We start from the raw sequence: 25,485 nt of genomic DNA on the forward strand, positions 1-25,485 counted from the left end.
CTACACTTGTGTGGCTTCTCTGTTTTGTATTATGCTTGTGTTCTGCGATCACTGTCTGGGTTTACCAGCACTGGAGTCCCACATCCTGACAGCAGTGGATTTGGGGGTGGAGGAGGAATTTTGGGTGGCCAGAGTAAAACAGCTGGATATGGGAAGGGTGAAAGGAAGAGGCACTGGGACATTCATCAACTGCCTCTGGAAAAAGCACTGCAGAGAGGGCTGCTTCTCCTAGCCACCAGGGTCCCCAATTCCGCGTCTTGGATACTTCCCCACCGAAGACTCACCTTCTGGTAGGAGACCCATGGAGTTAACAGTCCAGTGCCTTGCAAATTAGAAACACTGCAAAGCCCTATCAGACTTTGCGTTTGCTGCTGCTCGAGCATACATTGAAGACTAAAGACATTCTTATGGGACACTTCCATTGGCTTTCAAGGGGTCATTTTCAAGGACCAGCTCACAGGCTTTGTAAGCTGGTAGATGTCAGCCAGCTGGACTCCACTCCCGAGGTGTTCTAGGTTAATGGCTTCTTCCTACACTATTGGAGGTATTATTTCCCTCTTGGTCACATTGCATGATCTTTGGGATAACTTTGCAGGGGGCTGTACAGGCGGCCAACAGTCTGCTAGACCTAAATAACATTCTGACAAAATTGAGGGCCATTACCGAGGGCTATGGCCATACCAGCACCTGCCTAGTTTCCGGATTTATCCAAGAGACTGCAGGTTTTGACACTCTTCTCCAGGGAAGTGTGTGGAGTCTCTGGGATTTCCGGCCCTTCCAGTAACTCTGGCCACACCTCGATGTGATAGGCTACAAACAGATCAATAATAGCCAATTACATCGAAGGTTGTGTTCCTACTCGTTTAAAGAGTGCTTGGACCACCTCGCTTTTAAAAAACAGTGTCTTAATCATACAACTCCAACCAATTATAAACCCATAACAAACTCCCCTTTCCTTCTTAAAATATTGGACAGGGTGGCCTATAAACAAGGGCTGGAGCATCTGAAGAATCACACCATTCTGAATAATTGGCAATCAGGTGTTCCGCCCGGTTTTAGAACTGAATCAGCCCTCTTGGATTTAAAGTCTAATATGGTGGAGAAGATAAATGAAGGACATATTATGTTGCTGATGGCCCAATGATTTGTCAGCAGCCTTTGATTTAGTAGATCACTCATTACTCTTAAAATGATTACAAGAAATTGCTAACTTTAGTAACCAGGTGCTGGCATGTATGCAATCCTTCTTGGGTAATAGAACCATGAGGGTCGGTAGTAACACAGCTGAAGCTAAGCCAGTCCCTCTGAGCTATGGAGTGCCATAGGGTGCCTATCTGTCGCCAATCTTATATAATATTTTTACGATGCCACTTTTCCAGCTGCTGGAGAGCAAGATATGCTTCTCAAATTACGCAGATGATACCCAATGTCTTATCTCATTGACAGGGAAGCATCAGGAAGATGTAAGAGTGGTGAACAAGACCTATAGCCTCATTGAGATTGGATGTGCATTGGTGGGTTGGCACTCAACCATGATAAAACCGAACACACGGTCATAAGCTCTAGCACTAAACTGAAAATTCTCAGTGCAGAATATCTAAGCTTTCATATCGCTGATTGTGAAATAGTGAGCAAGGATAAAATAAAGACACTGTCCATGAAGGCTCAGGTGAGTAGTCTTATCTCGTCAGCTGCTTATTACATTAGACTCCAGCGTCACATCCACCCTTATCTGGCCCCAAAAAGTTGTGAGACAGTGGCCAAAGCAATTGATTGCTCAAAGATTGACTACTGTGGCAGCCTACTGGTGGGGATTGTAAAGGGTGAGATGGCTAGATTGTAAGTGGTACAGAATAGCCCAGACAGCCATTATGCGACTAAAGAAATGTGAACAAGTCTATGATGCCAGGAGAAGTCTCCATTGGCTAGCTATAGAGGTTAGGATCGAGTTTCGTCTATTAACTATCCCTTATAAATGTTTAGCAGGACAATATCCAGCGTATATGGCGGATAGATTAAGAGGAGAGAAACTAGGACACTCCGATCTAATGACCTTAAATTATTTCAGGTTATTAGAGGTTCCAAGAGCTAACTTGACTTTGGTCAAAAGAAGCACATTCTGGGTGGCTGCAGCTCTAAGCTGGAATGTCACGTCTGTTGATCTTAGAAGTTATGAGTCACTAGAAATTATTATTTTTTAAACTAAAAACATGCCTATTTTGATAAGCCCACCCTACAGCTTAAACTGTTATTTGTAGGCCCTTCCGATTGTATTGTCCATAACCATCGTTGTTGGGACCCTAGTCCTAAGCGTCCATATGCCTCTGGGATCCCCCCCTGTAGTCTGCGCCTTTCTGTGATATTTCATCTGTTAAACAGACTGTCCTTAACTATCATTTGGTACGAGTGATATCTCTTCTGTTAAAATGACTCTTTTTCAATGGCAATTATTTAAAGCTGAGTTGGAACTGATATCTCTTCCGCTAAATACCAAACACCTCTGACTACACATTATTGGAAGATGTGCTGGGAGTGATGTCTGCTTGAGTTAAAATAATGTCGTCCCTTGCTGAGTGCAAGGGCATTTTTGCAACTGTTGTAATTGTTTATTTATAGAGTGCTTCTACACAGGTGAAGGGCTTCAAAGCACTTCAAGGCAGGGAGGGAATAGGAGAATGCAGAGTCATTCTTAGGCCTTGAAGTTTCAGAATGATCTTGCGAAGATGACTAGCAACTTGGCCTGATGGCCTTACTACAAGTGCAGGTGTAAGACAAAAATGAAGGAGCGAAGTGGGAGGAGAAGGAGAAACAAACAATCCTTAGATGCCGTACCCGGCCAACAACTTATCAAATAATGCAATTGCATGACAGACGGTAAGGCGATAAGAGGGCAGGGGAGGAGGAGAAGGAGAGGGAGAGGGATTGGGATATACAGAAACAAAAGATTACCGTACTAAGCCTGGGGGACCAGGCCACGTACATTCTAGGTAACAACGTAAGTGCCAGACATGGAGTGAAAGGGGGGGGGAGGGGGTAGGGCGGAACAGGTGCACCCAGTCCAAGGCCCAGGTTTAAGTGCTGAGAGATTACCATTCTCAAGGAATGAGTAAAGAAGTGCAGAAGTGGTGAGTGGAGTGCAGAGGTCTGGGGGCAAGTGCGAGGACTGGTGGGGGAGCCTGCAACCTGTGTGGCTCTGGAGGTGCAGCAGGCAACCAGTCAGCAGACAGAGCTGAGTTAGGGAGAGAGAGACTAGGCAAGAATAGAGAGGGGGTTAACTTGGGAGAGAGAGAAGGATGAAGAGAAGAGGAAGGTCTTGAGGAGTTTCCGGAACTTAAGGTGATCAGGCTCAAGATGGAGAGGGGCAGGGAGGCTGTTCCAAAGGGAAGCACCTGCAGAGGAAAGAGATCTACCCCCAAATCTCTGTTTTGAGAATCGGCTCACCCCAAGAGAGTTGAAGGAGGAAGAGCGGAGATCTCTAAAAGGAGAGTATTTAGGGAGAGAGAGTTGTAGATAGTGTGGGCCCTGTCCCCAGAAAGCCATGTGGACCATGCAAAGGGTCTTGAACTTGATCCTTGCAGCTATAGGGAGACAGTTGGGGGCGCCAGAGAGATGCGGACCCTGGGCTTGAGGCCAAGGAAAAGTCTTGCTTTGTTTGTTTATTAATTTATAAAGTGCACTGAACCCTTAGGTGGCGCATTACAAGTAAGTTTCACAGTTTCAGTTGCATAGATAGTTACAGTCATTATATACACGCATCAGTTTTCAGCTTGCAGATAGGAATATTACAGACATTATATACGAAATATTACAGACATTATATACAAAGGTTCTAATAGTACATACGTAGATTGCTTTACATAAATAATTTACATAACAGTAGACAGAGTTGTGCCATGAAAAGGCAAACCTAGAGTGTCCAACAACACTTCATAAGTCCTTGGTAAGGAGCCAGTTTTGGGTGTTTTTCCTAAAACTGTACAATGACTGGTCAGTTCTCAGAGCAGTGGGAAGCGAGTTCCACAATTGGGCAGCCAGAACAGGAAAGCTGCCGTCTCCTGCTTTTTTCAGATTAAATCTTGGGACTATGAGGCAGAAAGAATTGCCTGCCCTAGTTGGGCGTGTAGATTTTTTTTGATGATGTTTTCCATTAAATAGCACAGGGCTGAGTTATTCAGGCATTTGTAGGTGAGCGAGACAGTTTTGAACTGAATTCTATCATTGATAGAGAGCCAGTTAATATTCCGTCTAGCCTCTGAGATATGTTGTCTCCTAGGTATACTGAGGGCAGTTCTAAGGGCATTATTTAAGTATTTGGAGTATGTTGACAATGTATTTACTGGCCCCTAAGTAGAGGGCATTACAATAATCAAGTTTGGATAGAATTAAGGCTCTTGCTAGCATGATGCAACGTTCTGTGGAGAGGAAAGGTTTACAAGCCTGTATCAATGTACAAGTGTAGGCTGTTGCTGAGGCAGTAACCCTAACTTGTTTGTCTAGGTTGACAGTTGAATCTAGGTAGATGCAGTTCTGTTCTGGATGAGTTGTAGAGGTCGGAGAGTGGAAGTAGGAAGATTGAGAAAGAGACTGTTGCAATAGTCCAGTCCAAAAAGAACCAGGGCTCTGGAGACACTAAGCCTCTGGGGGAAGGTGAGAAAAGGTTGAATGCCTCGGAGGAGGTGCAGCTGGTAGTGGTATTTTTTTTTAGAGATGTCAGAGATGTGAGGAGAAGGGGAAAGTGGAGTTGAAGATGACCCCTAGATTTTTTGTCTCACTAGTGGGCGAGGGCGCAATCCAGGGAGGCCGGCCACAGTGACAGTGGGAAAGCGGGAGCAGGGATCCCAATTGGGACAATCTCCGTCTTGCTTGCATTGAGGCAGAGATCGTTCGCAGCAGACCAGGACTGAATTGCAGACATACAGTCAGGGATGAGCAATGAGGAGGAGGCCGAGGATAGCCTGAAAGAGAGATGTGTGTCATCTGCATAACACTGAAAGTTGGATGTGAAGGCAGAGATCATGCAGGCCAGAGGGGCCATGTAGACATTGAAGAACCAGCAGTATAGGTTAGATCCCTGGGGGACACCACAAGTAGAGAGAGTGGTAGCAGAGAAAAAAGAACCCAATTCCACCTGGGAAGGACGATCAGAGAAAAAGGAGGCACGCCATGCCAGGGCTTGATCTGTGATCCCCAGGGTGTCACGGACACGAGATATCAGGATGTTGTGGTTTACTGTGTCAAAAGCAGAGGAGAGGTCAAGGAGAATGAGAACAGAGGGAGAGTAAGAATCAAGATTTGAGAGCAGGTTTTCACGGGTGTTCAGAAGAGCAGTTTCCATGCCTCTGGATGCTCTGAAGCCAGACTGATGATCAGTGAGACAACCAACAGATTCTGTGTCGATGGTAAACTGAGAGATAGCCAACTTCTCAAGGAGTTTTCCCAGGAAGGGAGTGCTAGAGATCGGTGGGTAGTTTGCCAGAATGGAAGGGTCGGCAGAGGTTTTTTTGAGCAGAGGGTGCACAAGAGAGTGCTTGAGAGAAGTGGGGGAAGCTCCAGTGGCGAAGGAGAGGTTTCAGATGTCTGCCAAGGCTGGAGCAAGAGTGCCAATGTTGTCCTTGATAGTTTTTGAAGGGCAGGGGGCCACCTGTTTGGAAGAGGCTTTCATAGACCAGACTTGTCTAGAGACCTCCTCAGGTGTGACAGGAGAGAGGGAAGAGGGAAGAGGGAAGAGAGAAGAGGGGATGGGAGAGGGCGGCTGAGGGGAGCCCAAGAGATGATGTTGCAAGAATTGGTGCAGAGGCGAGAGAAGTCAGGATGTCCTGTGTTTTTGCAGTGAAGTGAGCAGCCATGGCGAAGCAAAGGGCCTGGGTAGGTGCAGTAGAGGATGACGCTGCAGTAGGGTTGGCCAGTTCCTTGAGACTTTGAAAAGTTTGGCCATGTTGTTAGATACCAAGTTGTTAGATGCCGCTGAGATGTGGGCTTGAATATGTACTCTCTTTTTGGATCAGCATTGCCTTTGAAGAAGGCTGCAGGCCAGTTTGTCAGAGGGTACACATGAGGATCTCCATTTCCATTCTGCTGCCCTGCACTTGCGCTTAAGGGCAGCCAGATCGGAGTCGTACCAAGAGTTGCACTTTTTGGCAGGCTTCAGTCAGACCCTCATGACAGGTGCAAGAATGTCGAGAGTGTTGGAGATGGAAAGGTGAAGGTTAGTGAGGGCTGTGTCAGGGTGGGAGACCGCCGCAGGAGTCAAAGGAGGAGAGTAGGTGGAGGCAGTCAGCCACAGACACTCTTTTCATAGGTTGAAAGACCTTGAAGGCGGTCGCCGGTGCAGGGTGTGACAGTGCTAAAGGAGAAGAGAGCTTCAGGTGTGAGAAGAGAGTGAACGGTCCAGGAGAGTGAGGTAGTGAGGGGGATAGAGAGAGGGATGTCTGTGGAGATGAGAGCAGTTAAGGTATAGCGTGCGGTGTGTGTCGGATGAGAGGGTAGAATGGAGAGAGAAAGAGAGTCACAGATTGCAGAAAGGTTATGAAAAGTCGGGCGAGTCAAGGTGTATGTTAAAATCTCCCAGCAAGAGGAGTTGGGAGAAGGAGGAAAGGAGAGCAGAGGCCATGTCTGCCCATTCTGAGAGGAAGAGGGTAGACTGCCCCGACAGCCGATAGAAGGTGGCCAGAGTAAGAGAGGAGACAGGAGAGCGAGAGAGAGAGAGCGCCTACAGACCAGGCATTCAAAGGAGGAGTAGGCCTGAGTGGGAATAACGGAAACAGCGATCCACTCAGGAAAGATGAGGGCTACTCCACCACCTGGCCTATTGGGCCTGAGCTCAGAAAGGATCTTGTAGCCTTCAGGGAGAAGTGTGTCAAAACTCGTGACACAGCTGTCTTTAAACCATGTCTCAGTGAGGTCAAGAACATCAAGATCCATGAGTTCAAGGAGGTGGCAGATGTCAGAGAAGTGTTTGACAGCAAAACGAGAGTTAAGTGTGGCAACATGGAGAGACTTGTGGGGGGCTACAGGGAGCAGAAGTCACCCCCATGCGTGGCAAGAAAGCCTGAGAGATCGAGGTAGGAGGAGCTAGACGACCGGGAGATGACACAGATGTCAGTGAGGAGAGTGCAGGCAAGGGAGCCAGACAGGTTGTAGGTGGCAAGGGAGCTGTGGTGAGAGGTCATGCGGTCAGGAGGAGGCGAGGGAGCCAGGGAAGTCATGGAGGTAGATGGCAAGGGAACCGTGAGGAGGAAAGTGGAAAGTTGGTAAACCAATGGAGGAGCCTGTCAAAACGTAGGAGGTTGGATTGAGGCCCTTGTACCAGGATGGTACCATTCCGATAGACATTAATGATGCCCCAGGAGATGGAGGAGAGGGCAAGAAGGGGGAAGAAGGACCTCCCCGCGGGTACCACCATTTATGTATAAGGAAGAGTAAGGAGAATGCAGTGCAACCATATGAAAAGTCCATAGGTCGGGTGAAGGGACGACAAAGAGGATATCAGTAAGAGTCTTTGTCCAACAACTGCCACCAACATTTGCTGGACTAGGAAATACATTCCCATTGTAGAAACTGCATGTGCTATCTGGCCTGCAGCACCAGGTACATGCAATAGGCGCACACAGCACCATAAGCTTCTGGAACTGGGCCACTTTGAGCACAACACATTTATTTAATTTAGCGTTTATATGTGTATTTTATGGACTTAACCTGGACTGTACCATCCATCCAGGCTGGATGTAATATGGAAGAAAAAGGGAAACGCAACAAAAAACTGTGGCCAGAACCTCCCCTTCCCAGGAGTGAGTTGGGTAGATGAGAGGATGTTAAGGGAGAGAGTTCTAAAAAGGAAAACAATGTTGGAATTGTTGAGGGGAGAGGGGGAGAGAACGAGGATGCAGTTGGTAGCTTCTTGTGGGAGCCAGGGGGTTGTGACTCGAGCAGCCCCCAGGGTCAAGAACCTGGCCACGTATGCCAGGGATGGACCGGCAACTGCCTTGGGCCTAGACAGCATACGCTGAGCAGCCAGGGCTCCCATGGGACCATGCAAGCTCACGGCCCAGCTGGGAGCCAGTCTGAGCGGTGTTAGGGATTTCAATCGGGCGACACACACCTTGGTCTCAGCCTAGTATGTAGCGCACAACTGAGATGCCTTTGTCTTTAATTTAAGCAAATTCAATTTGAGATGGTACACAACTCGTCTCACACCCCCTTATTAAAATACCCCGGGTCACAATGGACCATAAACCAGGCTGGTTGGTGAAAATCCAATATTTTATTTACTTTAAGATTCAAAGGAAATCATCCAGTTTTAATATGGGGCAGCAGTCACCAATTGTCACACTCACCTGTGTCTCTGCAGGAGCGATGGACTAGCCTCCCTTGACCCCGAGTCTTCACTTCCCCTGTTTCACCCGGAGGAGCACCTGTCAAATACAAGGTGTACACTTAGACCTGAATTCACCCGATTCCCCTGGGCCCTGCCCTTCTCTTTACTGTGTGCTGTGATGTCCCCCTTTGGGCTTACCTTGATCTTTATTAGGGTGTGCACTCCATCCTGCTTTTGCAGGGGCGCGATTCACTCATGTGATTGGTGCCAATGTCTGTAGGCCGAGTTCAGATGCCAAACGCTGTTTTATGTCTCCACAGTGAGGCCGAGATTTCAAGGCGCCAGTTTCTTCACTGGCTAGAATGTCCTTCCCACAAGTGAACGTTGCGCGTAGAATGTTGAGTTTCCAAAATTGTCCGTATTGTTTTTGTTTGCCAGTATTTTTGTGGGGGAGTAGCGCTGCGTGTAGAAGCTAGCTGCTGGTAGGTTTGCGCAACGCCTTTAATTCGAGCACGCCTGGTAATGTCTCTCCCTTTACCTTGCAGGAGAAATTATGTGGTATTACCGCCTCGAGTCCGGGTTCAGCGCTACTGGAGACTTGGTGGTTAGGTAAGTTTGCACGGAGGCTTTTGGTAAGAATGCACCCCGTAGAGAGAGAGAGAGAGAGAGAGCGCAGTGAAATAAGTGTCCACGTAATTGGAACGAGCGCAATGAATAATGTCTCTTCTTTCTTACAGGGTTTTGTGCGCTCATGTAACTAACCTGGATTCCAGCGTCGCAGGAAGATTCGGTGAGTATGCGCAGCGTTACTGATGTGCGTGTGTTAACGCTGTTCTTCTTTGTTCTTACAGGTGCCGGTGTAGAAGTCCCCTCTTGACTGGAGATAGCTGCGGCGTGGAGTAAGAACCAGGTAAGCTGAAGCTGAATGATCGGGAGCAGGTAAGCAGAAGCAGGATGATCCGGAGCACGAAAGCAGAAACAGGATGATATGGAGCAGGTAAGCAGAAGCAGGATGATCCGGAGCAGGTAAGCAGAAACAGGATGATCCGGAGCAGGTAAGCAGAAGCAGGATGATCCGGAGCAGGTAAGCAGAAACAGGATGATCCGGAGCAGGTAAGCAGATGCTGGCTGATCCACAGCACGGCAAGTGTGTTGCTGATACAGCTCACAGTAAGCAACACGAAGCACTGGAAGAATCTTGGGTGTGGCTTATATAGCCAGCCACACCCAAACACTAGAGAGCTCATGAGTTATCATGCACTTCCTGTTTGGCAACAGGAAGTGGTAACCAGGAAGTTACTACAAACACTATGAAGGAATGAAAGGAGGGATTTCTTATGGGTTCTTTGTGTGCCTATGCCAGGCCTGCCAAGCCTCCACCCAGCTTGCCCCAACCACCTGCCTGATACCCATAACACCAATGGGGTGATAATTACAATGAAAATGGAAGCCGTGCACTTGGTTAACCTTTTCCTAGAACATATACAAAGCAAAAGTAAATAGGAGCACTTTTTGAACTAGGATAGATAGCACCCAAGGTAAGGTTTCCCCTTGCAATGTTCCCTCAACCCCCAATTAATCAGATTCTGAGTAGATAGAAAGAAGCAACAGGTAGTCAGGAATAAGGTGCAGAAAACAATCAAAATCCGACCTTCCCTCACAGAGGGAGGCGGTCCACAGCATTTGCATGCTGTACGCGGCAGTGAATGATGGCAGCATCCCCATGTCAACATAGACGCCGCCAAAAGAAACCATGTGCTGCAGGTGCGGCAGTGATGTTGACAGCCCCCCAGGGCAGGGGGGCCACTGAGGAAGATCCAGGTGCTGTGAGGGCATGGCAATGAGTGCAGCTGCCCCCAAGTGTAGGGCCTGTCGCAAAGAATGGAGATTGCACTGCAAACTTGGCATTGATGCTAGTGGGCCCCAGGGCATGGGGGCCACATAAGAACAGGCGGAATGCGCAAGCCATGTGGTGGTGGATGGGGCAACCCAGAAGATAAAACTGGTGTGTCTCCCGAGTTATGTGGTGGTGGGGCACCACCAACCAAAAAACATGAATGGGGTGGGTCAGTCCCATTTTCCTGCCTGGGGCAGACCCCATCCACCAAGGGCAACATCATCCAAAAGAGGCACTGAAAAGGGGTGGATGACTGCAGCAGCAGCCATCCCCATGTAATATTCTATTTATTTGTCATTATTTGTATTGTATATAAACGCATATTTGAGCATGTGGGGTTTATATTTTTGTTAGTTATGGAAGGGTTCAGATATGTTATTAAGTAGTGGGGTAAAATTGGGTAGGCATTTAGGTAAGGCTTGAGGATGGATAGGGAGGTGCTGTGGTGTACCCTGGCGCAAGAGGGTAAGGAGAAGTGGTGGCCTGCCAAGGGCAGCCTAATGGGTGGAACCACCCTCTGGGGCTATCTCCTGGTCTTTCCTCACAGTGAGTGGTGCCAGGTATGAAATAGGGGGTCTGCTCCACCAGGGCCAGAAAAGCAGAGGCTACAATACCCGCTATGCTGCTGGGCTGAGATGTGTGAGAGAAAGAGTAGACTAAATCAAGAAGGTTACATTCTTGCCAAAGAGTGTGGACAAGCAAATGGAAGGAAGAATGCCAGGACACGTGCGGCTGCCGCAGCAGATTGGCCACACTTGTTGTGAACCCAAGATGGCAGCTAGCCAGCCTTTTAAAAGGCTTGGGATGCAGACCTGAGACCGGCAGAGGTGGGGCCATTGGACCAACATGGAGAATACAAGCATGCGAAAGCTAACCAATCCAATGTGGAGGGCCCTCAGTAGGATATCACAAGAGTGATCTATATAGAGAGCAGGCCTGACCAGAAGGGTGAGGGAGTTTGGAAAAGGCAGCAGTGCAGAGAAGGCGCATGTTAGAGGTGAGAGGAGCAGAGAAGAGGCGACTGGTTTAGCAAATGTAGGCAAGGAGGAGGTTAAGAGGAAAGGCAAAGAAGGTGACTATGAGTGTAGGAGGAGGTTGGGAATTACTGAGGACATGTGAATGGTGGTGGTGAGAGGCGAGGAGGGAGTAAAGGAGGAAATTACAGACAGAGTGTGGTGGAGGCAGGGAGAGCTGCCGAAAAGAGAGTGAGAAGGCTGATGCGGCTACTGAAGGTACCAAAGGTATGTTGCACACCTGGTGGGCCCGAGTGGGGGTCAGAAAGAGACATGAGAATGTGAAAGAGAAATGAACAGTCCAAAGGAGCTCAGAGTAAAGGCTAAAGGGAACAGAAAAGAGCTAGCAAGGAACACGAATGTTAGTGATGAGGAGTGTAAACAGAAGAGGGACTTGCGGCATCAGCAAGATGGTCCTGTTCTTAGGTCTAGAAAATCCATCAAGGTTTGCCCAGGTAGCTGTATGAAGCCATTGCCTCGTCCTCTTAGCACAAAGACACCTCACCGGACAGCGCAAAGACCACAGACAGGATAAAGACATCAGTCACAATGGGAAGCCAAGACTCATTAAAGAAGTGTGCAGCAGAACTCTGATTCCTGAGAATGTGAGTTTTAGCTGAACACGTTCCTAGGCAGAATCCTGGGTACTTTCCTTGGTTTTAGACTAGGCATGGTCTTTATACCGGGTGCCCTTCACACAAGAGCTGAAATTCGGAATGGGCTTTCAGCTAGGTACCTTGGCACAGACTTTATGTTGGGCAATTTTCCTTGCTCTATTTGTACATGTACAGAGCCATTCCCTCCTAAGTGCACTGTATCATATAGGCCATCCCTCCAGCGAATCTTTAGAAACCAAATAGGATCTTGCCTATATTGCCTGACATTGACCCAGTGGAAAACCTCCCTTAACCAGAAAGGGGTGGATTGTTGGTATTCAAAATACCCCTTCTGGATCAAGACAGCTCTGCGGAAAGCCCAGGGCAAGAAGGGCCTTTTATGTTGTGTTATCTTTTGATTTGCTTCTTGCCTTTAGCTTTGAGAACGAAACAAATCTGGCACACAGCTATCTAGGGTGAGGGTGTTTGTGTGTCTGGATTGGGGGGTGATTCCTACCTACTTTTGACAGTCTACAGACATCAGTCAATTTCCTCACATAGCTCCCAGAATCACAGCTAAGCTGACCATTTCTAACTTCTTCAAAACGATCCTCAGAAATCAGAGGTTCAGAATGAGACACAAGCCTCATACCGGTTTGGGTATGTGGAAATAAAAGAAACGTTCTGCTCACTGGGGATTCTCCCCATCTCAGTAGAATGGCATGCTTCGCCCAAAGAAGGCATACCAAATGACTTGCTGGTGACTCATGCCTGTTAAAGGGAAACCCTGAGGTAGAGTCTCGGAAAGAGTATTAAATAGCCCAAACAAATGATTCGTAGAACCCATTGCTCCAAAGTAAGAACCCTCCATTTTCTTCAGAAGCCTAGACAGCTAGCTCCCTGCAGGAAGGATGTGGGCCAGGAAGTGACACCATAAAAAAAAACTTAGGATATGCACGTGTCATAGTTGCCTGAGGACTAGTCCTGCCTCTCACATTTCATAAGTAGTGCTGCAGAGTTTGCAGAGGTATATTCAGCATCTCAAAATGCGGTCTCCCAAAACATCTAGACGCAAGGTGCTGCTGTGAAAAGGACTTCTTCAGCGCTCACAGCCCCAGAGCTTTAGGTGTGGACTTGCATGTGCCGCAGACTGTTCAGAGAACCCGCGGATTAGTCTGTGGACTATGTATTCATGTGCAGACCTACACCAGGTGCCCTGGACCTAGTCACCAGATCAACCTTGTCCAAGCTGGTGCGAAGCTTGTGTTAGGATGCCTACATGCCATTATAAAAATAAATGGAAATTACATTCTCATGTACCCAGAAAAGAACTGGGTGGTGTTTCTTAGTCATTTCCTGGAGCGCGAGTTGTGGAAGCCCCGAGTTTTATACAAACTTAAACTTTTCTTCTCCAGCATGTACAGCTTACATTCCACATCAGGTAATATGGATGGAAAAGCATTAGGTCTAGACTTAGCCAAAGAAACTTAGACCACTAGGGTCTCCAGGGTGGGATACCGCATCAGAAATGTAGAGCCCACAGGGGCTGGCCTTAAGTGTTTGCTTTCTTGCTAACCACTGGTGCAGACCACTGCTTCCCTAGAATCAGCTCAGCTAGAGTCTTATTAAACTTGCTGTCAAATGTCTGCTCTGGCAACAAGTTCTCAGTAGATTCATTGTCCCTAATCTCTTCACTGCACTGTTTGTGTCTAAGGTTTCAGAAGTCCTATTTGCCAACATAGAAAAGCTCGAGAGGTGCAGAATATGGGCACCGGAAGATTGCAACTAACTGGCATGCCACAGTTTCAAAAATAATACTGCATCAATATGTGCAGGGGCAAAAATGAACAGAGTGACTCCTCACTGGTGGCCTGATCAGTAGAAGGATTCAGGAAGCATGGTCCTCCGAATCGGTTTAGAAAACTGCCTGTAAGTGGCCATAGGACTAGCGGTCCAGCATCGCCTTTACCCAGGTTGTCTCAATGAGAATGTTTCGTTTCTGTTCTAGAGAGCACCTTCAATGGTGCAGCCGTTACACTAGACACACCACCAGTGGTGCAGCAGCTCACTACTCCGTGGAGCTCCCTAAGAACCCATTTTACGCCAGCCTCACTGCTTGTGCTAATTTAACATCAGGCATTGAACAACCTTGCACTGTTTCGGGAACCCAGGGAATGAATCCTTGCTGGCTTCAGCAGGCGGCACCTGAAACTGAGTGGGCAAGATCATTCAAAAAGGACCAGCGACAACCCGGGCAATACCCTGCTTGTAAACCTTGAGAATCCATAACCCAAACAACTCAAACTGAGCTGGGGTGCAGGAGAGGATAGGAAAACTTGGAGCTTATCCAGTGTTAGAAACCTCGCCTTGGAAGAGGGCAAGAGGTGGTCCTATATTCTTCTGCCAAGCTGCGGTGCCGTCTACAGGAGATGATGGACCTCTGATGACTCATGGATTTTTTTTTAAAATTATTTGTTTATGACTCAATGAGTCTTTACAAAACACATTTTTAAAAAACACAGAAATATACATACAATATATACAATAAATCCAACTTTGTTTCATGTTAAAAGATGTCATCCCAAATTGACCATTAGAGTGTTCCAGCCATTTTTTTAAAGATTAATCAATTAAGGCACTTGTATTTTCGATCTCGCTTTACTCACCAGCACTCTTGCTGGTACAGAGTATTTTGTGATCATATTGATCCAAATTTCCTGTTCACAGCAAGATCGCTCTAGACATCTATTTCACAGTTTATTAGTACCTGAATTGCAGCTGCAGAAAGTGCGATGTTTGAATAATTCTGTCCCACAGAAATTCTGATGTAATGTCATTTTCATTTCGCATGAAATTTCTGAAAAGTCTGAAGCAATGTTTCCATGAACCTTCAGAGTCCATTAGAAAGTGCCTTAATGTCTGTTTGGCGGGGGTTGTACAGATCGAGCATAACCTTTTAGCCTTATGGCCCTGATTTCGTTTTTCCAGCACTTCCCCACAACAAACTAGATTCAGTCTCTTTCTGAGAATATTTATGCGAAGTTTCCCATCAGGGGATTTCATCAATTATCTTGAAAGACACCCAAGTTTCTTTTCTCCCCTTAAAAAATGGGTTTGCGGGCATGTTAAGATGAGCTGGACCACCCAGTTACAGCTCAGAACGGCTTTCTTATTGCGAGCGGCCATGAAGAACTTGGTTTCACGCATCATTGTGGCTTTCCTGTACATGCAGAGGTATAACTTGCAGGTAGTCATTGTGGCCAGGTCCCAACTTCACATGCACCCCTGATTTGCGGGTGAGGGGCACAGGAGTTCAACACCAACATTGGCTACCTGTATGTACATCCCTGGCAAAGAATAACCTGTAAATCTTTCACAGGAAGACAAGCCCGAAAACTCTGATAAAACGTTGAGGAGAAAAAGCGTGGCAGAATGAATTCAGTGCTTCAGATCCAATCATCTGAATCCGTGAAAAAAGGAATTAATGTGAGAAGACAAACTAGTTCATTATCCTCAAATGTTCTCACCAACCAAGTAATCTCAGAATAGCTATCAGTAAGGAATGGCTAATCTAGATTGTGCCTCTCAACTGATGGATTTTTAACCTATTTCTAATATCATGCACAATTACTGGTATAGGTTCACGATTTATACTTGCAAGTTATCTTGGGTACATACCAAACACTCTCACAAGCATGGATATTTCAGATTAGAACATGTATTACAAAAGCACGGCTGATCAGCATAATATATTTCCATTAACAAGTTGCAACATATCCAAGCAATGGCAATGCAGGAACATTCTTCTAGACTGATAGGAAATGATGAAGGAACGGAACAAGAATCTGGTTGCGTGATGTTGGATGCAACATATCGAACACATAATATACTTTGTTTGGATCAACAGACCGGCATGACGTTATGCGCACGTGTGTATGATGTCACATGCAACGTTGACGCATAAAAATTGCAATGAAAATAGCGCTGCTGAGCGTTACCGTGGACGGGCTGTGTGGGATCGATCCCAGAATGAAATAAGGCACATTAGGTGTTTGTGCCCTCCCTGACTTACACATGTAATATGAATAAAACAGACACTCCCCAGACAGGGAATAAGGCACAAAAGAGCAGGCTGCGAGAGTCCAAGGAAAAGTTTATCTAAATCTCTGAGAGCGCTCTGGCCACATCAAGGTTACAACACATTATATAAGCATATCGACATGTCTAACAAATGATGCTGCGTTGGACCCGGATTGGTCAGCCAGGGTGGTGTTTTAGGTGTGGGCATCATCTCTTCCTCCGGGTTGGTTGCTGGGTTGGCGGGAGGATTTACGTCAGACATCTGTGCTCCGGATGGGTGAAGGTCACGTTGCTGTGAAACACGGTGGTCACTATCTATCTAAGCTAATGAATACACTCTAAATAATACATGCACTAAATAATGGTTGATCAAAAGACCCTCAGTAGTTTATCATGTCACTATACAATCACACAGGTATCTATATCATCTATAATATTTGGGTTATACAGGTCACAGGTTTACGGGGCTTGACCACTATAAAACTCTAATTGAACTGTGGGGTTAGTCTCACAAGAATCTCAGGTATGTGGCATTTGTTAGTATTAGGCACGATATACTGCAGCAGGGGTCTAATGTTAGTTGGGGGTCTGTTGGGTGGGTTTCATAGCATGGTCAGCGGTCTGGTACATGAAAGGAATATCTTGCAGGGACACAGGGTTAGAATGACAATAAGTTTCAACTGGCGAGGGTTAGAGGGCAAGGACACTTTTGTGAAGATGGGCGAGCTATGTGCTTAGCTCATGTTGGTTCACATGCAGGACAGTGATCTCAGAGGAAAAGAGATGTTACATTTATTATTTGTTGCAAGCATCTCTGGCTTCAGCGTGAGAATAGAGATGCAGAGTTTTCCAGGCAGAGTGGGAACAAGGGTGGGGGCCATGTGCTCCGAGCTTCTGCGGCGGGGAAAGGGAGAGAGGCATTTTGCACTATCGCAGTGAGGCCTGGTCACCAAGATGGAGTCGAAAGGGGGGTACAAAAATGGATGCCCTGTGTCCTGCTCAGTGGTCCCATCTACGTGACTGTAACACAAAGTTAACATCGCATAAGGGCGAGGGGTGTACCCACTACTGGAGGCACTTGGTCCGATTTTTGTACTGAGAAGTGACGGCAGAGAGGGGCCTGTTGGCCCCTCGCTCCCACACATTCCCCCCCTTTCGTTACATCTAAAGTAACAAATATTTTTATTTTTTATTCTTTTCATTCTCCCTTCGGTAGTACTCAGCCTCCGCCACAGCCTCGTCCCACGCGGGGGTGCCTTTTATTGGCATCCACGCTCTGCATACACTTCTTAAGCTATTTCCTCTTCTGGCATATTCGTCTGGTGTACACATTAAGTAAATCCCACCATCTCCATCTAAGTCCACCCATACTTCTCTGTACCATTGCAGCTCTGTCGGTTCCTTTATTGTTGTATGGTGTAAATTATCAGCCCTGTCCCCATATTGCCTATAAATAGCGGTATTCCTGTACTGCGGTGTAGTATACTCCCCTGTTTGTATTTCTGCATCTATCATGGTAGCTACCGTTGTCGGTCGGGCCATTGTGACCATCATTATAGCTGAGGTAGGCATACTTTTTTCACAACACCGCAGTCCCAGTTGGCACACACAGAAAAATAAGAGCACAAAGACGATGATGGGGATGAGTATTTTCATTGCCACGTTTACCCATGATGGTATCCAACTGAACAGATTGTCGAACCACATGCTTTCTTCTGCACCTCCTTCTGTTCTCATTCTATCTCCTAGATTGTGTACTGCTGTTATCACATGTGAGTGTCCCGTTATCAGCATCTTCAGTTGGCACAAATGTGCAACACACCCCCCCAATTTTTCGGCAAACACCACCGTCCATCGCAAAGAGGAGATCTAGAACATATCTGTTTTGCATTGTCATTAGGCTCAGTGCGCGGAGCTCTATTTTTATCACGTTGAACCCTTCTTCAGTGTCGTTAGCCAGTTGGATGAGCTCCCAGCGCACTATCAGCAACCATTTGGCGTTTGCTCGTGCTTGGAGTCCCGGGACAAGGAGCGAGGCGGAAAATGTCTCTGCTGATGAAGAGCTTGTATTTCTGCGGGATCTCAGCAAGGAGTTTCGATGATTCGGATGAGATGTACTTGGAGGACCTTTTACTTCGTGCGAACCTTTTCTTCAGTTCATATTCTGACAATAGTTCATACGCTGGAGCTTCTGTTGTCATTAGTTGGGGTGCTGTCGATGGTTCAGCCAATTGCCCTGCTGCCGATATGCCAGCGATTTTCCCGTTGTCCCTTGGATATGACTTTCAGGTATTACCATCAGGGCTGTGTGGAGGGTGGCTAAGGCACATGTACCCTTCCTTGCTGTTGGGAGGTGTAGATAGGCTTGTTTGCTGCAAATCCAGTACATGTCCATGAGTGCAGCGGTGCCTTTCTTCATGTCAGGTATTATTACTGTCTTGTTGCATTTCCTTGTTTCCCCCATGTTCACTCTTCCTTCCCCATGGAAACACAGTTCATGCGGCACTTCTTTCTGTATTTTGATAGGTTTTTCCAACACTGTGACCCACGTTAACTTTGTGACATGCTGCGACCAGATGGGGCCACACACTTATTTTATCCATTGGAAGGTATTGTTGGATAGCCCTCTGAGTGCTTCTGCTTTGCACTCGATAGTTTCTTCGTGCCATTTATTTCCTGCAAACCTTGTACCCCTGATAACAAGAAATGGCTCCTTGAGGCAAATTATTCCTTGACGTTTGCTGGTGCACGTTTTCTCATTTTCCAGCTTCTCCATTGTGACGGTGTGTGCTTGGAACGTGCTTTTTATCCTACACAAAACCAGACGAATCAAACATTGGGCCTCCGACAAGGGAACTTCCTGCGGTATTAACATTTTCGGTGTTCCTGATGCATGCGGAATGAGTGAACAGATGTAGCAGCTTTCATGTGTTGCTTGCTTCGCCATGCCACTCATGTCTGAATACCATTTATTTGATTGATCAGTGTGGCGGGGATCTTCTATTTCGTCTAACCCCAGGTCATGATAAATGTCGTATCTTTTCCCTTCCGCCCCCCTTTTTCTCCTCCTTCTCCCTTCCTTGTTATTGTTTTTCACCTTTTTGTAATGTATTGGAAACATTCCAACCCAGGTTGCATCATTGTTATTCAATATGGCATGTGCATCTTCCTCAGTAGCAGCAGTGTCGTGTGAGGTAGGGTGTATGGTTGTCTGTGAACGTGTACTATTGTTAGTTATGTCGTTTGGCCAGTAGTAATTGCCATCCTATTCATTGAGTTCATAATCATTACTCATATTTATATTAGGAAGTAGCAAGGAGACACTTGTTGGGCCTGCGGTGACGTGTTCTGAATGTTGCATTACAATTGTACCATTGGCATTAATGTCATATGTTTCTTTCCACATTGTCTTTACCCCGGTCCATATCAAGTGTGACCCTTCTCATATCAAGTTAGCCCCGCTCCCCCCCTTGTGCATGTCATTAACCAAAGATAGAAGGGTATAATACCAAGCCAGAAAGAACAACATTACTGAGAACAAAACTGCAGCACATTTTAAAACACATTCAACATTACTGAACCTTTTAGACCTAATGGCATCCCTATCACTATCACTATCTAACATTAATCTGTTCTCCGCGATTGTGGTTCGTTGGGCCATTTGTCACCTGGAGGGGCGATATAAATTTGTTAAATCACTACAATATATGCATGTATTTACATTTCTTGTTCAACCTCATATTTAATCATCATTTTTAGCCATGTTTGCTCATTCTCTCCATTACACATTTACTTTTACTATGGAGAGGAGGAGAGTGCAAGAGTGATGGAGAAAAGCGTGGAACAATCAAAAGGAGAGAGAGAGAGACAGACAAAGAGAGAGAGAGAGAGAGAGAGAGAACGGAGAGGATATCAAACAATCAAAAAAAGAAAAAAGAAAAATGGAAAAGAAGTAGGAGATAAGTCGTGCAGAACAGGATGCATATCATAACAATTTTGTTATCCCTTTTCATCCTCATTTGTGGTACCAGTGGCACCATCTTGCTCCTCCTGGGGGAATGTACTATCACGTGCCCTCCTCACATCTGATAAGTGCACCCAATTCTTCAATCCCTTCACCTTCACTGCGGTGGGTGTACTATAGATGACCCCGTAAAGGCCATGAAACCTAGGTGAATTCCACCTCTTTAAAAAGCTGTGGACGTACACTTGTGCTCCTTGCATCAGTGGCCCACTTGGGCTGTCTGTGGCTGGTGTGGTAGTATCAGTTGCCACATTTTCAGTAAAAGGTGGTGCTATTTGTCGCGCTATGCTGCGTACTGCGCGTGTCAATTGGGTTAGGTATTCCTTGAACTCTTCCCCAGCACTGTGGCAGCCCTGTGTGCATCCGATGCTCTTCTAATCGGGGATACTGGCGTGTGTATTCGCCTCCCAGTTACAATTTCGTGGGGGCTCAGATGGTGGTCTTTACATGGTTGCGTCCTGAGTTGGAACAGTGCTAGAGGCAATCAATACACCCAGTTCTTCTTCAGTGTGTTACACAACTTGGATAGCTTACTTTTCAGCAATACGTTGATCTTTTCTAACACTCCATTCGCCATCGGATGGTAAATTGAGCATAGCTTGTGTTTTATCCCCAAGAGTGACGTTACTTCCTTAAAGAGGTCATTCACGAAGTGCGTACCGTTGTCTGATCTTATCATATCGCATATCCCCCATCGGGAAAACACTTCCCAAACAAGGAACTTTGCCACACACTTCGCATCTGGGTGGGGACATGGGCCCGCTTCCACCCATCTTGAAAAGGGGCATACCACCACAATCAAATATCTTGCTCCATTACACCGCTCTCCCATATCAGCATAGTCTATATGGAGCTCTCTAAATGGTCCTGTTTTATCAGGGCAGGGTACCGCGCAGTGTTATCAATGTCATCCCTGAATTATATGTTTGGCATGTTGTGCATTCTACAATGAATTTTGACAGATGCTCCTGTAGATTGGGGACAAACCAATGTTCCTGGATCTCTGCAGCAATGTGTTATTTGCTACGTGGCCGGGAAAATGTAGTTGTTGGAACGCTATTTCTAGTAATTCTATGGGCATCACTACCTTTCCTGTTGTCTCCTGCCTCCAAATGAGGTCTGTGGCTGATTGTTTACATCCCCATTTGTTCCACAATTCTTGTTCCTCCTGTGGTGCTCTTCTTTGTAACTCTATTATCTGCGCTATTGGTGTATTACTGTAGGCTTCTTCTAGTGGTTCTGTAATGGTAGCCTTTACAACGCATTCGAGTGTTGGTGTTACATTGAAATACGAGGCCTCCTTCGCCGCTGCGCCGGCTGCCGCGTTTCCCAATGAGATTGCATCTGTGTTGTTGGTATGGGCTTGGCATTTCACCACTGCCACTACCTTTGGTACTGCTAATGCATCTATTAACTCATTCAACAATGTTGCATGCTGTACTGGAGAACCGTCCACCCTCCTGAATCCCCGTCTACACCACAGTGACAACCCTGAGTGGACTGTGGTATTTGCATATGCCGAGTCTGAGTATATTGTCACTGCACATCCCTTAGCTTTGTGCAGTGCTTCGATCAGCGCAGTTAGTTCGGCTGCCTGTGCAGAGTAATGGGATGGGAGGCGCTTTTGCACAATCGTCTCAGTCATCTTCCTCCATGCGCACTACCACCATCCCTACGTGTTTTTCACCTGTTTCGGGGTTTATTGATGCTGACCCATTTATGTAATATATTTCTCCCTCTTTTATGGCATTTTCACTTGCTTTTGGGATGTCATCACCTTCCCCCTCATATGTGGCACAATCGTGTTCCTGTATGTCCTCTGTCGTGCATGGCTCTGTGATGAATGTTGCTGGGTTTACTGTTTTGCACCTGACAACGTGTACGTTGGGGCTCGAAATCATTATTTCATATGCTGTTGCTCTCTGTGTCGTTAGTGTTGATTTTGATTGCTCAAGAATGGCGAATAGGGAATGCTCCGCATATAGCGTTACTGAACATCCCATGACAATGAAGGCGCTCTTTTCAATCGCGAAGGCCGCAGCTGCGAGAGCCTGTTCGCACGCGATATGGCCTTGCATTACTGGATCTAGTGTCCCACTGTAATAAGCCAATGGTTTGTGACCTAAAGATGATTTTTGTGTCAGTACTGCCGTCATCAGTGTTCCATTACAGTGTGAAAACAAGAAAAACTCCCTCTCGTAATCTGGGTTCGTGAGGACTGGGGCATCAGCAATGAGGTCTTTTAGTTTAAAATACTGTGTCATCATTTCATGTGTCCATTTTATTGCGGCTCTATTTTTCTGTGCTTCTTTTAACACGTGTAGTAAGGGAAGTGTGTATGCCGCGTAATCAAGGATCCAGGCTCGGCAATAGTTACAAATGCCAAGAAACTTTTGCATGTCTTTCACAGTTTTTGGGATTATTATGTTGCGTATAGCAGCTGCTCTGTCTGGGAGTATTCGCTTCCCATCTTTTGATATTAACTGTCCGAGGTATACAACCTCGGCGAGGCAGTATTGCAATTTTCCTTTGTCCACCTTGTACCCCTTGGTAGCTAGTACATTCAGTAGTGCTATCGAGTCTTCTCTGCACTTTTCTTCTGTATGGCTGCAGACGAGTAAATCGTCTACGTATTGAATAATGGTGCTCTCTACATCTATATTTCCAATGTCTTCACGTAGTACCCTGTTAAAAATGCTGGGGCTCTCGCAATACCCTTGTGGGAGTCTGCGATGTTCATACCTGTTGTTCCCTAATGTGAACGCTGTCAGGTATTGAGATCCTGGGTCGAGTGGTACGGAGAAGAAAGCATTCTTCAAATCAATTACCGTAAAACATGTTGATTCTTTTGGTACGCTGCACAATATTGATGCCGGGGTAGGCAATAATGGGAACTCTTTTTGAATGACGTCATTGAGTGGGCAGAGATCTTGGATCATCCTCCACACCCCTCCTTTTGCTTTTTTGATTGGGAAAATTGCCGTATGACATGGGGAGGTTGATGGCACTATGATACCTTGTTTTACGAGTGCATTTATGCTTTCCCTAATTCCCTCCTCAGCTCCTCTCGATATGGGATATTGTTTTACCCTCGGCTGTATTGCACCTGGCCTGAGTTTTATTTTTATTGGTGTCACCGCATGTAGCAACCCTACATCGTGGGGCCCTGTAGTCCAAATTGCAGGTGCTACCTTTGCCATCTCTTCCTCAAATATAGTTGGTGGGGCATTAACGTTAGCCATGAGTGGGTTGTGTACCTCTCTGTACTGGATCCTAATATATCATGGTATACTTACTTCCATTATTATTTCTCCGTCATCTTCACTGTCAGTGAATAATTCCTGGTCTGTTATGTCTCTTAGCATTACGTTTGGGTCTATGCATAGCACAGTTCTCTACTCGCACCCATGCGCGTCCAGTCCTATGACCACACTACGTTTGCTGGATACCTGAACTGCCTCGATGTATATGGACATGATCGTGCCTGGCACAACATCTGTGTGTGCAATTGGGCGGAATATGAAAATTGATGGTGGTCTCCATTCTTTTCTCGTTATCTCTGGTACCACTCATGCTAATACCTTGATGCCATAAATAAACATGCCTATATCAATGGGTATTCCTTGCACCACAACTTCATTCATCACTGTGCTGATCATCAACATGACTCGTACTTGGCACACTCCTGGGGTTGAACATACTATTCCTCGTTCTGTAAACGAGATGGTCATATTTAATTTACTTAGCAAATCTCTCCCCAGCAGATTGATTGGCGCGTCTTCGTGGTACAGTAAGGGTGCGCGCACGGTTTTTCCCCCCAGCGTTATATCAAGATCTTTAGTGTAAGGAACTTTTAAAATAGCCCCAGAGAACCCCTGCGTTTTCAAATTACTGCCTGAGAGCGGAAACCGCACTTCCATAAGACATGACTTCTCTTCTCCTGAGTCTACCATAAAGATACACTGCTTGTTTCCTATCTCTGCCCCCACTAGTGGTTCCTCTTCTGCACGTAGGGTGGTGGATAGGACTGGACACGCAAGTGTTCCCTGTGGGCTGTCCTAATCTGAATGTCTTTCTTGTCCTGGTACTGAAAAGACATTATATCCAACCACTGTCACGTCGCGGTATGGTGCGGGCACACGGTTTGCAGCAGTTGCAAAACAATTATTGTTTGCGTTTCCTACCGCATTTTGTCTCGTCATAGGTTGTGGCGGTGGTTGCTGTCCTTGCTGCATTTGAGGTTCGTTATAGTACTGGTCCTGCTGTCTCCCTCCTCCCATCGGTAGTCCATAGGGGCTACCTGGGTGTGGGCACCCCCAGCCTTGTTCGTTCTCTATGGGCTGTTGCCCTTGGAAATACCCTGAAGGCCGCATTCTACAGTCTCTTGAATAGTGTCCCCATCTCCCACAATTCCAGCATGACCCTTGTGGTCCGCCTCATTCCTTGACCACCAAATCCTCTATTCCCCATACCTCCAAATCCCCCTCTCTGGCCACGGTACCCACCTCTTCCTCTTGCTGGTCTTTCTTGCCACTGTTGCCCGTAGTATTGCTCTTCTCCGTTCCACGGTCCTTGTCCTCCTGTTGCCCGCAGTGCCGCTATTGTGACTGGTCTGTTTCCCGCTCCTTCATCCCCCTCGTTTTCTCTATCTGTGGGTACGCTGGCGTTGATGGCGGCGACCTTCACTAATTTGTTCTGTACCAGCTTCGCCTCGTCTGCCAGCCTTTTTTGTGCTATCTCTTTTTCTCTCTCTTTGATCCTCCTGCAGTGGTGTACAATTATGCTCTGTATTTCAGGCCAACCCTTGGCTTCTATCCCAGCTATTTTATCCAAGGCCTTCTGTACCTCCTTCGGGAGCCCCTTTTTGATGATAAAATAGAAGAAGGCAGTGGACTGGTTCCACACCGTGCCAGTTTTGCTTCTCCACAAATCCTGCACCCGCAGTATGAACTGCGTAGGATCCTCGTTCTCCTCCATTGTACACTACATCACTAAATGTAAATCTGGAATATCTGGAAACGTGCGCCGCAATGCATCCCACACTTGTGCTCGAACGTTGTTGAACGCTGACCCATCGTGGCGGTCACAACTCATTGTTACTCCGGGGAATCCGGCCTTTTCCCACACTGTGTCTGCTTGGTCACCAATTGCTGACACTAAAACTTTTCACATCCCCTATTGCTAATGGCACTCCTGCCGTGTTTTTCTCAAAGGCGTGTATCCATTTTCCAGCCCCTCCCGACAGTGGGGGGAGGACCTTCAGCAGGTTGTTTTTATCCATTTGAGCCCATGGAATGTAGTGTGGCCTACCTGCTCCTTCATGTATCAATGGCATGTGTAACTTGTGTTTCTTTCCCACCTTACTTACCGCACCTTTCTTTGTTTTACTTACCATCATATTCCCTCCTCGCTGTCTTAATCTACCCTGCCATAGTGGTGGCGATGATGTATCTGGGTAATGGCGGTTCGGCAGTGGGGACCCGGCCTCGGCAGCTGCCTCTTCATGTTCGTCTAAGTCACTCCATACCTCTTCTATTTCTGATTCTTGCTCATTGTTTTCT

The sequence above is a fragment of the Ambystoma mexicanum genome, chromosome 3q (genome assembly GCF_040938575.1).
Source record: "Ambystoma mexicanum isolate Mex_15411 chromosome 3q, UKY_AmexF1_1, whole genome shotgun sequence".
In the NCBI taxonomy this organism is placed as follows: domain Eukaryota; kingdom Metazoa; phylum Chordata; class Amphibia; order Caudata; family Ambystomatidae; genus Ambystoma; species Ambystoma mexicanum.